This window comes from Lygodium microphyllum, chromosome 10 (assembly GCF_053477565.2).
Source record: "Lygodium microphyllum isolate KBCC chromosome 10, Lygodium_microphyllum_v1.1.10, whole genome shotgun sequence".
Classification (NCBI taxonomy): domain Eukaryota; kingdom Viridiplantae; phylum Streptophyta; class Polypodiopsida; order Schizaeales; family Lygodiaceae; genus Lygodium; species Lygodium microphyllum.
Genome location: NC_141144.1, coordinates 76,713,799 through 76,727,547, shown reverse-complemented (window position 1 = coordinate 76,727,547; position 13,749 = coordinate 76,713,799).

Here is a 13,749-nt window from a genome sequence, read left to right as displayed (position 1 = left end):
CGACATTCACTTCAATTTTTGGGTTATACCGATATAGATTGGGCAAGTTCTCACTTATCTATGTGTTCTACAAGTGGAAATTTTTTCTTTTCAATGGTTGTCTTGTTTCTTGGACTAGCAAGAAACAACATTGTGCTATTGTTTCCACTATAGACTATGAGTATGTAGCTGCATCTTTAGCGGCTCGAGAGTTAGTATGTCTTCGACAAGTCCTAACAGATATTGGTCATCCTCCTCGCTTTAGCACACCACTTTGATGTGATAACCAAAGTGCTACTAGTCTTGCTAAAGACTATATTCAACATAACAAGTCTAAACATATTGCGGTGCATTATCATTATGTACGATATGAAGTAAAAATAGGTAGGATCATGATTGAACATTATCCAAGTGATCAGATGACTGTAGATATATTCACCAAAGGACTCAATGAAGCACTCTTCACTTTGCTACGCTCAGAACTTGGATTTGTCTCAACTTCAATCTTTGGGAATTAATCTACTATGGCATTGTAGTGCTATTGTACATACTCCTTTTGTAGATTGTGATCAATATGATATAGTCTTTGGGGGTGAATATGGTGTGTCTCTTTTCTCTCTATCGCATCTCTACATATCTTCTCTCTCCACATTTCAACACTTTAAACTTACCAAAATCTTGAGCCTTATCACAAAGGAAGTACACCTACATCTTCCTATTGTAGTCATTGATGATAAATATAAAATTAAAAATTTTCCCTTAGGTCTTGTGTAGATATGTTACCACACAAGTCAACATGAATCAACTCTAGAGGAGCCTTCACTCTCTTCTTTCTTTTTTGTGAAAATATCTTTCTCTATTTCTTGCTCATTATAAAAGCTTCATATGGTTCCTTAATTTTAATTATTGCAAGTAGGTGAGCAGCTATATCTTGCTTATGCATCTTCTTTAACACTACAAAACCAATGTGACCAAATATTTCTTACCAAAGTTTACTTGTGTCCACACTAACAACGGCTATAAGAGTACTTAGCTCATACAAGATTCCTTCTTTCTTATTTGTCGATAAGTTTGCTAGCACTCTTGATAATTTTTACACTCTCTTGGTGAAGCTCATCTCATGGCCAAGATGAGTTATAGAAGCAAGTGATAAATAGATTTTCTTAATCTCTAGAATATACAACACATTTGAAATATTTTTTAGTTCACCATTTCTAGCAAGAAGGAAAATAGTACATACGTCTTTAGTAGGATATTTTGCATCACTCCTAACTCTCAATATGATGGATTCTTGTAGATGCTTTATAGAACTATATAGACCTTTCCTATTGGTCATGTGATAGGAGGCACCATTATCCAATACCATTGAGTGAGTGGTAGATATTTCTTATGTGAAGGAATACATTTTTTCTCAAATGGACTCGACTTCAATTTCATTAGATATCTCATTCCCTTAGTATTCATGTTGCCATTCTTTTCGTTTGCTTTCTTGATATAATAATCTACGATTGCATGTCATTTCTTTTTGTAGTAGAAGTTCTCTCCTTGAAAATTTTTCTTACCATCCTCCTTCTTTTTATTACAGTGGTAGAGAAACCACCTTTGCCTTTTGCATTGGCAGAGAATGTAGCATCTATGTTGCTATGAGAATATATTCAAATTATCCAAGGATCTAGCTTCACAATTGTCCTCGACAACTACCCCCACAAGCAAATCCACTAGTTTAGTAGCTACATATCTTCTTAGACTTTAAGCCACAACTCCTCCATTTTAGTAGTGCACAAAATTTATCAATTTTTAAAGCTTAGGGTCTCACCTAAGTATTTAGAGCAATTACCAATCCACCAAAATTTGGTGGACAAATCCAAAGACACCTCTGAATTAGCTCCTCACTAATCTTTGGTATCCAAGCTCGAGGTGGTCACCTTATAGAACATGTAATATACCATGTGAGTTCAAAAGAAAGGGTATTTGTATTATGTTGACTTACAGTTTTCCAAAAACAGAAGGGGTTTATAAATGCACCTCATGTAAAATTTACATTAGGGGTGTTTTTATTTAAAAAAATTTAGAAGCACACTTTTTAAGGGAGGCGAGGGGTGTGTGGGGTGGGAAGGGGATGGGTGGGGGGAAGATGGGGGGAGGGGATCAATAATTAAAGGCATATATGTTATCATGAGACAAATATTTACAACTAGCATGGGGGAGGGGGAGTGGATTCTATCATAGCTTTTCATCAATATGAATTTACCTTGTGTTCACATTAAAATCCAGACAACTTCCAAGTTTGAGGATTATAGGCAACACACCAGGTGCTTTTGTCGGGTGAGGCAAAGCATCCATAGTTGTTTCCTCTCCTTGCAATATTATTAGCCTTTCCCTTTAGGGCATATGCTAGTAAAATGGTGAATGGCAAGGTGGTGCATGACTCCAAAAATTTAGCCACACTTTACTCAAGTTAATTGGCTCACTATCTTGAGTAAAGTAGCCCATTTTATGAGTTAAGAGTTGTGGATCTTGGAAAAAAGGGAGTCCTTAAAATTAGGCATTGGCTACATCAAGGCAGATTAGAAGTGTTGGAGGAGGGTAATCAAGAGGTTGCTCAAATCGCTCAACCTTGTAAACTATTAATAGAAGTGATACAATGGTGTAGTAGTAAATTGCCTCTTAGTATGGATAGCACCCCCCCTCTCTGCATAGAAGGCAAGAAGATAAGCCAATCATTGTCTTCCACTCATGTTAAGAAGCTATTTTTAAGGTGCAAACCTGACTTCAGCCACCTTCCTAACAAAATCTCCTTATGGATCGCGAGTCATTGGCAAGCAGTCTGCTTACTCGTGTCTTTCTAATTTCATGAGAACCCATATATTGGAAGGTCAAGTGCATCAAATAAGATATTTGACAAATCAAGGGTTGAAGATGGGAGTGACGTCTAGCTCAAAGTACGTAGAAGAAAGAAATGAAGATAATGTGGTTGCGGTTTTAGCTGCATGTAGAGGAGATGGATATTTTTAATAACACTCATGATGGTAAGTGACATCTTTTTAACCATTGAAACCTCTAGTAAAATGTTACTTTCATATATGATAATTACTGGTTTATGAAAGAGTTGAGCTTTAGTAAGGTTTGGGTTTGTTTTAAAATCACTTTTGTATATGTATCTTAGGGCTAATTTCTAATCATTTTGGAGATTAATTTGTGAGAGCCTTGACTTGAAATTATACAGGATTTGATTTTGAGCTTATTGATGCAACATTGAATGACTACAAAGATAAAGGGAGAGTAAGAGTTGTATGCAAAAGTATGATCAGAAATGATTGCATTTGTGCCCTTCAAGATCAGACTTGCACACGATCAGAAATGATTGCATTTGTGCCCTTCAAGATCAGAAATGATAAAGGGAGAGTAAGAGTTGTATGCAAAAGTATGATCAGAAATGATTGCATTTGTGCCCTTCAAGATCAGACTTGCACACGATTTTCACAGAGCATATCAAGTCAAAGTCTCGACTCAAATTTTAGATTTACAGAGGGGATATAACTATTGCCTTCAAATTTCACAAAAGGGGTATATAAAATGGTGAAAATTTTTTAAAAAGGGGTTTTTTAAGTATCCTTTGAAAGCATGTTATATAGTGTGCTTCTATAGGTGACCCCCCCGAGTATCCAAGTGCCAACCATTTGATCATGTAGAATCTTGATCTCTGTGATTAATGCTTTAGATGCCTCTGCTTTAGTAGAAAAATCCTCTACTACTAGTTAGTTCTTCAAGTTTTGAGTCCTTGTTTAAACTTTGTGTTTTATACTGACTCCTCAGTACATTCCAAGCCTTTGATGCCTTGGTTGTATGTTGAATCAGGCTCAAAATATTATCAAAATATCTTTAAATAAGGCACACAATGTATCCATGTTCCTTCATTTCCAAGGCTTTATAAATGATCTACATTTGGTGGAATAATAACACTCAAATTTGATGGGTTGGGGGTGGGTTGTGATTTTGGGTGTCCCTATCACTGTCTCAAAAAGCCAAGGATAGTTGTAATACTAACCTTCCAAAAAGTGTAGTTTGTATAATATAACTTACCTATGCTGAAGGTTGGTGGACAAATTCTCAGTTTTTGAATGGTTAATACAATAGCATCACCACCTGATGTGCCAACACCACTACTTGATGTAGCATATGGCATTTCTCCTCTTTGCCATTGAAGCCCTTACCTCTCGCATACTCTTTAGTCCTCAAATATCCTTAAGCTCTAATACCATGTAGAAATTATAAATTAAGGCAAAAAGGGCTTTCAAAAATGCACTTGTAAGAAAATGATTAAGTTGCTAATTATTTGAGATTTGAATGAATGAAACCTCCAAATTTAGTTGCTCGAATGTGATTAATGAGAGAATATTTGGTTCATTGTGAAGGAATCGGCCATTAATTTCTCTCTTCTTTTAATCCATGTCAAGGGTGGCCTTTTCGATCATTCTTTTCTCAAAACTTGTGAGATTTTGTATTTTTTAGAGATATTTGCACCAAGATAATGATCGTTTACTCCTATATCTTCTTTTCACATATCATTCTCTTTCTCCATTATTTTCTCTATACTTGCTTTCTATCACTGTGAGATTCTTTTGTGGTTGATGTGCTAAAATTTTTAACAATACCTCTTTAAATAACACAGGTGTAGGCACACAGAAGTACAAACTTACCATCCAACTAGATCCAATTTATACATCTTAGAGAAGTATTTATCATTGAGTATTGATAGACGAGATTGAGGCCAATAAAAAGTGCATGTAGACTTGTGGGTGGATGGAAAGATTTATCCCAAGGACCCTTGGTTTACTTTTTTCCAATATTTATGACTATATAAGAAACAAATATTTTTTATCTAACAAATAAGATTGAAGTTTTGGAAATTGCTAATAATTACTCATTACAAAACAAGCTAACATGTTTAAAAGAAACTCCAATAAGATTAAAAGAAAGGAAGAGACCACTAAAAAGTATAACTAACTTGTGTGAGAGAGTAAATAAAAGGAGACTAATATATGTTTAAGATATCAAGCATTAATATCAAAGAGAGTGAGAAGAGAATTAAGATTTTAAAGGAAACCATGAGTAAGAAAGATATTTTGAGGATTCTTATGTCACTTAAAAATGTGGATTTGAGACCCCCAACTCTCAAAGAATTGATAAAAGAATTAAAAAGGCATGCTAAAACCAAATCAAATTGTAGAGAAATGTGATACTTTGGGTATTAGCCTGAAAGGTTATTGTGCTACCTCTAGATTATGATTTAAGAACCTTGAACCACATATTTTGGAATTTGGAAATTTTCATAAAGTTTGGGAATTCCTTGTGATAAATAGTTGGACACATGGTCAAATCTTATCTCTTAACTTGAAGGTGAAATTTTCCCTAGATTCTATATAAGTAATCCCCACAAGTTTCACTCTCAAATATGGGGTTAAGATTTAGCCACTTGGTCAAATCTTTACTCCTTATTTGAAAGTGAAACTTGGGAGATTTCCAAATTCTCTAATATGGTATTCTTAGATTTAATAGGGTAAGTGCATTTGGGTTGCCCTTAGCCCTTGTAGTTTTGGTTGGAAGGATTTCCATGAATCATAAGATTTTATATGTTTTTAGGGAATACATTCATATCAAAGGATCTATGTCCTAAGAAATGTAGAAAAGAAAATCTATTTTTGAATATAATGCATTTAACAATACGTGGATTGATCTAAGAAGAGTAGATCTTGCAATGGTTCACATGTATAGACACACAATAGAAGAATGTCACATTGTTTTAAAGTTTTCCTTGAAGTTGGATAAAGCACATATTCAAAAAGTACAAAGGATGGAAAGAGTTAGCATTTGTATCATGAACAAGGTATTGAACTACAGCAATGGTGAGGGTTAAGAACCAGTGTATAAGTTCTAGTTTGAGATGGAGATTTGGTGAATTGGTGTGGTTCAAATACCAATCAAGAATGATCAAACATTGAAATGGTTGTTCACTCATACAAATATTCCAAATATTATTAAGTCTCAAAGTAAGGGAGAAATGTTAATAGTTGATAGCGTTGTTAAATTTGATATAAAATGGTAAATGAATGCTGTCATGCCGCTACGAGCACACCATGTGAAGAACTCTAAAGTGCGGCTTTCTTATTGATCTAGAGAGCTAATGCCATTTTAGACATTAGTGTTGGTGTCCATGGTTCAAACATATTAGCTTTTTGGACAAGTGTAGCCAATTTATGATATTTTAGATATTATCTGATGAAGCCTAAATATGCTCAAAATCTAGCACCCTATCGCATCTACATTAATAATATCACATATCAATGTAGTCTTATTACGGTTTTAAAAATGGTGTATTCATTAAGCAAGCCTGTAAGTTTTGAGATCCCCAAGGAAACAATGGCTAAGGCCAATGTGAAAGAAAATATTATTCATTAATAAATTTTATATGAAGGGGTGCATGTGGGGGATGAACGGGTGTGCTTCTTTCTATATACACCCCTTCTCTCTCTCATGCACAGCCTCCCCATTGTGTGTCGAACAAGAAGCTCTCTCTCTCTCTCTCTCTCTCTCTCTCTCTCTCTCTCTCTCTCTCTCTCTCTCTCTCTCTCTCTCTCTCTCTCTCTCTCTCTCTCTCTCTCTCTCTCTCTCTCTCTCTCTCTCTCTCTCTCTCTCTCTCTCTCTCTCTCTCTCTCTCTCTCTCTCTCTCTCTCTCTCTCTCTCTCTCTCTCTCTCTCTCTCTCTCTCTCTCTCTCTCGTGTGTTTCTGAAAGGATAATTATGGAGAGCGATGAGGATGAAGAGGACAATGATGCAGATATGTGTTCTTTCCTTTATGTTCCATGAGCAAGAGAGATGAAATCTCGGCATATATTTTGCTTTGATCGTGTTCCTGGGAGAGTCATTCCTTCCATGGCTCCATTTTTGGTGCACTGGCTGGGAAATCAATCGCTCATGGGGAAGCAACACTTAGGATTTAAAAATGTAAAAATTAGTAGCCCTAAGTGTATGCATGGAGGGAAGACCGGTCTTTGTTCCAAAAAGTGGCCTAGATGCCCACAGGGGATAGGAAAACCCTAACCCTTAAAAGTTGTATGGATAGGTTGAAACAGAAGGAAAAGGATATTCATGTGTGTGCTAATTTCTTGTGCCCATCTTTTTGCTTTCCATTGTGAGTGAGGGAGAGTTTGAGAAATCTTGAGAGAGGGAGTGTGTGAGTGTGAGAGACCAAGCGTAAAAGCTCCATGTTCCTCTTGTTTACTCTCTCATGCATATGCCCATGCTACTTCCTTACATGTGAAGGTTGTAGAGGGTAAAGAAAGAAAGAAATGCATGCTTATTGCCAAGTGTGATCTTCAAGCTTGAAGGTGGGCTAAGTGAGATCACTACAAAGGGATCTAACTTTCACAATGTACAAAAGGTTAGGTGAGATCTAGCTGACACACTATGTGTTCAAATCTCTTTAATCAATAAGAGGGTGTCCAACATCCCAAAATATTGAGCGCATGTTGCCCAATATTTTGGTTTCATTGCCAAGACCAAGGACACTTGAGCGTGTGGTTGCTTGCATGTCTTGTACAACAAAATAGAGGGGATACACGTTGCCAACTCCAAAATGGTTTTTAGTGGTTAAGGGTTGTGTTCTCATGCTTGATTATGTGCCTCAATTTTGAGTCTAAGGCTAAGATTTGAAGGAAAGGGAACTTGGAAAGGCCCTTAGTGTTATCTTTTTTTTTAATTCTTTCTCTTTGTTTGGTTAGTGGCCCTTATTAAGCTCATTGTTAGTAGGTTGGTTAGTAAGTTAGCTTCTGTTTAATATATTTTTTAAAGGGTTAGTACTATTGCTATTAGTAGGTTAGTAGGTTTAGGATCAATAAGTAAGGGGGGTTAGTAAACTTAGTATTAGTAGGTTAGCAGGTTTAGGATTAGTAGGTTATAGTTTTATTTTTTATTATTATTTCAATTTTTACAAATGCACCTATATAACATTATTTTATTATTATTTTTCTCGTTAATCTTGATAAAAACATCAAAATAAAGTAACAAAGTGCCACCAACACACAGACATCAAAATAAAGTGCCACCAATAATTCGGAGGCTGAAGGATGATGCAAGTCGACGAAGGCATCCATGACTCCTTCCTTCTCCTTCCTTTTACCTTGCGACCCAACCCAACCCTTCTCATCATACACTCGCCTGTCTTCTTGTGCCTCCGACTAATTTCAAAATATTCCATTTTTGTTTAAATCTAGGGAAGATTACTGTAAAATGGATCCAATGCACAAATAGATATGAAATAAATGGAACTCATGTTCACAGAATTCAACATGCACACAATTAAACTCGAAGATAGATGATCCTTACTAGATCTACTTACACACTTTGCTACATACACACTTTGGACTTCCAATGGTGGGAAGTTACAAAAAGATAGCGGGAGATTCCAAGCCATCGTTAGGTGATACACGAGATATACCTAGAAAGTACAAACAAGCAATGTGGTAACTTGAATGGTTGTAAGTCACAGCATTACAACAGGCAAGTTTTAGGTGACCAGGGGAGCGATATAGCCCTGCAAAGAATAATAGTTGATGTTTCCATCACATTCCTCTGGCTCACCTCCAGAAACGAGTTAACAATGCTCATTAAATAAAGTCGATTCCAAAAATCCTAGGTACAACTTATTAACCTTGAAAATAGACAAAGAGAGCACACACCCCCCCTCTCTCTCTCTCTCTCTCTCTCTCTCTCTCTCTCTCTCTCTCTCTCTCTCTCTCTCTCTCTCTCTCTCTCTCTCTCTCTCTCTCTCTCTCTCTCTCTCTCTCTCTCTCTCTCTCTCTCTCTCTCTCTCTCTCTCTCTCTCTCTCTCTCTCTCTCTCTCTCTCTCTCTCTCTCTCTCTCTCTCTCTCTCTCTCATGTTGATCCCTTCCTTTTAGGACACCCAATGTAGCAATAATATGCCAAAAAGGAAAACGTCTAGTTGTTTCAGAAAATGATGCAAATGTTGACTCCCTACCCTTTTGGGAGGCAACCCCATCCACTCTTGGAAAAATGTAAAGTAATGGTTTCTATCAAGAATGAGAGCCTACCCATCATTTTCTACATGCTACCTAACAAGAAAAGTGTTGGTAAGGAGTCATTGCCAAGATGCGCATTCAAAAAATAAGTTCAATGCAATGTGACTATGACTCACAATGCATGCGTCTTACCATCGATCACGTTAGAATAGTAAAATCTTTTAACAAGGGCACCACAATTGTCCCAAAGCCTATAGTGCCACCGATAGCTAAACCTAGTGTCCAACCTAAGGAGGGGGTAGTACATCACAATGTACTCCCATAGTACCTTCACAACTACGTCTGGAAAATCCATCCAAAGCTACGGTCCAAACACTCAAGCGGGTCCCTAAGCATAGACCATAGTCTCACAAACGTCAATCATCGGGAATACATAGTTTCCATGCCTCAAGCTCTAGGCCTAAACAATGAAGTCAGTGCTCCTATAGTTCACATGTGACTAAGTAGCACTAGGTTCCAAAAGCCCTGCTACGAGTCCAAGAACACTATGAGGGTAACACCCTATTGTGGTTGCCTAAACTCTCGAATGCTATGTATGATCCTCAATCTCATGACCCAAAAACCAAGCTTCAAAAATGTCAATCAAAACAGGTTCATCTTCTACCTCTTTTTCTTCCATATTCTCATTTTCATACTGTTGGGGGTAAAGGCACCTCCACCTAGCTGCTCGTATATTACTACACTGACAATACCTGCCACTACATACTGCAGTGTGGCAGGCGCCTATGACAGTCACTTATTCTTTATTCTTTTAGTGACAGTTTGAATAAAGGAAGGCCCGGCCACACATTTTGGTTGTTGGAGTTCCCATTTCTTGTCTCTCTCTTTCTTGCTCTTGCTCTCCCGCCATAACTCTCGTGCACAAGCTTTGATCCTTCTCACCTTTCAACTGTTATTAGAGATCAGCTTCCTGACTCTTGAGCTTGGCTCATGGCATTCTCAACTTCCCATCGACTCTCTACTCGCATTGGGTCTCCATCCCGGCAGCCATAGCCGACTCCCTCGAGCTCCCATCACTCCCCGGCTTCTCAAGCACCTTCCTGGCCCCTTTGGGAACCCTGAAGGCATCGTATCAAAGGTATACACTCACTCTCTTCAGGGTTTATGCTGGTTACAGGTCATGCAGGAAAGGGGCAGCCATTAGTGAGCTCCCATTTGGAGTTTGAAGCTCCCCCTTCAACTTGGCTTGATCAGGCTTTGTTGAGGCCTTGTCATTGGCTTCTTTGGCCCCTTTGTGGCCCTCCCCATAAGCCATCTGCTACCATGTGGTCAAGAGGACCCCCCAGCCCCAACTGTTTGTGATCTTCTTCAGTAGCCCCCCCTTCCTCCCTGGCACTTTAAGGCAGCTTCACAAGTCATTTTCACTTGTCTTGACCCTTTTTTGAGCTCTTGAGCATTGGCATTGAGCTTGAGCTGAGTTTGAGTTGATTTACCTTGGATTTGGGACTGTATAACCAATCCACAGACATGCCAAAATAGGGCAGCACTTATCTCTTGAAGTCTATGCTTATTGGGATTGATCACTTGATGCATATTGATGCCCGAATGATGTCTACATATATGGAGATGCTATGTTAATTGATTGCCATCATTTTGGTACTGATTTAAATGTCTATTGTAAACAGTTGGGTTCAAGCTATTCTCCTCATGTATGCTTATGCCTATGCTATTCAGGTCATTTCTTGGAGATGTACATTGATGTATTGACCATTGGGGATTGTAAAAGAGTTCGACATTGCTTCTTAATCATTGGTTGAGCTTGAGCTCTGCTTTCCATAGCATTTGGATATTTATCTTGGATGTATCTTGGCACTTATCAGTCTATGCTTGACCGCTTTGGACATGCACTTATGCTCATGTCACCTACCTATGTTAGTTACATTGTTTGAGCTTGGATGCTATTGGATCTTTACTTGGGCTTAACATTTGATTGTCTGGATCATATTTTGGAGATTTATTGCCTTGCTAGAGTTTATTTTGGGATATACTTCATGTCTATGGATGCTACATATGGATGTCACACTGCCTCCATGTCTGGGATGTCTCATTGATGCTTGATCTTGGACACTTCACTAGTGCTTGTACATGCTTTGTTCGAGCTTTGTTGCTTGATATTTACGGCTTTTGTGCCAGTGGGAGCGTCTTTGTATGCTTTATCGACATTGAGCAGGTGGATCTTATGCTATTTGAGCTTTTGAGACTATTTGGGATCTCTTACCCTTTGGGATGATGCATGGTTCATATATCTTGGTTCCTTCCGATGCTTATGAGCTGACTCTTTGACTTGGGTCCCTTTCCTTGTGAGATGACACCTACTTGTGTCAAGTCTTGGTAGTAGCAGGCACACTTTGCTCCATTGATTGGGGGGTGTGCCTACTCACTGGCAGATATTTCACTATATGTTTGGGTGTTGGATTCATGCTTATCGACTGTCATATGCCTATATTATGCCCGCATGATGTTGGTTATGGTCGTGGCAGTATATGATTGACTTGGGATCCGCTTCTAGCACAATTAGCTCTCATTTACTGAAATCTGTCATTTATTACAGCGAGCTGAAATCTGTAGATTTTGAGCACTTCTCTGAGGATAATGCTTACTATTTGATGTTATCTTGGTCATATTTGGTGGACATGTGCTTCTCTTGGTAAAATCCACTCTTTCAGTCAGCTTTAGCAGTGGTTTTAGTGCATTTTTTGCTAATTACAGCAACGTGCAATTTTGCCTTTTTGCATTGATTTGGGATAGTATGGTTGGTCATCTGAAAGACACAGCTCTCTTTAACATTGCCAAGTTGGATGGTACCAACTATGGGTATTGGAAATCCCAAATATGGCAGGTTTTGGTGCAGAAGTTGCAGATTAAACCCTTGCGTTTCAAAGGTGTCAAAACTGAGGATATGGATGATGATGTTTGGATGGAAGTTGATGAGCTATGCAAGTCTATCATTATTTTGTCACTCTCAGAAGAAGTCCATCATAATGTTGTTGAAGATGAAAATCAGAGTGCATGGAATTTATGGGAGAAGATTCAAGAGCTCTATGCGCAGCAGAGTCTTGTATCACAGGTGTATTGGCTGAAGCAGTTAATGGACCTTCGCATGAAGGAGGGGACCTCCCTTTTATCTCATTTCAATCAGTTTCACGCTATCATGAAGAGTTTGTTGTCACAGGGTATTGAGTTTAAAGACAACTTGCACCCGTTGCTTCTACTTGGCACCTTGCCTGAATCATGGGATGTATTTCGTACTGCCATATGCACGAACAAACTTGACGGATTGAAAATCAAAGATGTTGAGAGTTCTTTATTGACTGAGGAAATCAACAGGAGAAACAATTATGCTTCCTGCTCTTCACATGCATTGACTGTTAGAGATGGCAAAAATGGCAGGCATGATAATGATCATAAGGGCAGGGACTCTCAAAAGTCTAGGTCCAAGTCATATGGTCGCAGTAAGTCTCGTGGACGGAAGTTTGATCTTACCTATCATTATTGTGGAAAAGCAAGACATATTAGGCTATAGTGCCATAAAATGCACGATGATAAGCGCAAGGAAAAGGGAAAAGATAAAGTGCAAGAAAAGCCTTTTGAGCGCAGTATAGTATCTGCAAAGTCTAGTGTGAAGATAGAAGAGGTTAATGTCACACAGGCCACTGATTCAAATGACGATTACATACTTGCAGCTTCTTCCTGCGATGCCTTACAGACTTTTGAGATACTCTCTATGTATACGTATTGTTGGCTCTTGGATTCGGGTGCATCATTTCATGTGACACCCTGTAGAGATTGAGTTCATACCTATCGTACTATGTCTGGTTCTATGCGCCTTGGTGATGACAGGTCTCTTGACATTGTGGGCATTGGAGATGTTAGGCTGCAGTTTCTTTTTGGAAACTCTTTTGTTTTGCATGATATACACCATGTACTTGCATTGACTCGCAGCCTTATGTCAATTGGACAGCTTGATGATGCAGGGTATTTTGTGTCTTTTGGAGACTCTGCATAGAAGATTACTCACGGGAGGACTCACGGGAGGCTTGTACTTGCAAGAGGTGCCAAGTCTGGTAGCCTCTATCCCTTACTTGTATCTAGAGCTACATTGGATCATGTTTTGTCTGTGGGTTCTATTCCCCATGTATCCCTTTGGCATGCTCATTTGGAGCATATGTCTCTTAAAGGAATGAAAATGCTCTGTGCTTTGTAGTATCTTCCGCCTTTTGACTCTTCGCATTTTGATTCTTATGATCATTGTTTGTATGGCACGCATACTAGAAATATGCATAAAAAGTCTGGTAAGCAACACATGGGTGAGCCCTTGGCTCTTGTGCACTCAGATGTATGTGGGCCCATGCCGTGTCAGTCACTTGGTGGGGCAAAGTACTTTGTTACTTTCACAGATGATTACTCACGTAAGGTTTGGGCTTATCCCATAAAGAGAAAATCCGATGTCTTAGACACATTTCAGTGTTCGCTTGCATTGGTAGAGAACTAGTCTGGGAAAAGGCTCAAATGCCTACGGTCAGATAATGGGGGTGAGTATGTCTCACATGCTTTTGAGCAGTTTTGTGATGAGCGGGGTATTAAGCGTCAATTGGCTGCCCCTTACACCCCACCCCAAAATGGTATGGCTGAAGGCATGAATAGGACCATTTAGGACCGTAGCATGCTTAGAC